The sequence below is a fragment of the Condylura cristata genome, unplaced genomic scaffold (assembly GCF_000260355.1).
Source record: "Condylura cristata isolate star-nosed mole 26May11 unplaced genomic scaffold, ConCri1.0 scaffold00028, whole genome shotgun sequence".
Lineage (NCBI taxonomy): Eukaryota > Metazoa > Chordata > Mammalia > Eulipotyphla > Talpidae > Condylura > Condylura cristata.
In genome coordinates this window covers 13,453,297-13,453,852 of record NW_004567129.1, presented here as the reverse complement: position 1 = coordinate 13,453,852, position 556 = coordinate 13,453,297, and positions in this window count along the sequence as shown.

Sequence of the window (556 nt, the reverse complement as noted above, 5' to 3'; positions counted from 1 at the left end):
GCAACATTGATGCAGATCCTAGGTTAGTCAAAACAAGAAAACTTTCTTTTATTTAAAACAAAATGCAAAAAGTTACCAATGTTATTTCAAAAAAATTTAGTAAAAATGAGGTTTATCTTCAACAGTATATTCAGCCCTTTGTATAAAATTTTAAATTTCAACTGGATTCCATCAACTGGAATCCATTGAGGCTGTTTTCTCTTAATTTCCCCAGAAACAATTTCTGTAGCTATTAAGCCATTGAAGTATACAATAATGCAGGATAACAATCAACATCGACAATTTACATATATATAGGTACTGAAAGGTTTTATACAAGTTTTAGAAAACCAAGGATAACATTTCTATATGTGCCAAACTTTATCCATTTTCCCAAGTGACAATGCTTCCCTTCCAGTTTTACTTTATTAGGTAAACCAAATAGGACAAATTCATCTAATGCCTTTCCCAAAAAAGGGGAGAAACTTTGTGGGTTGTCTCAGGAGCTTTACTGAGGTTCCACAAAATTTCCTTCCTTTAACCAAATGACAAACAACCAAATTTTACTTCAGTTTAG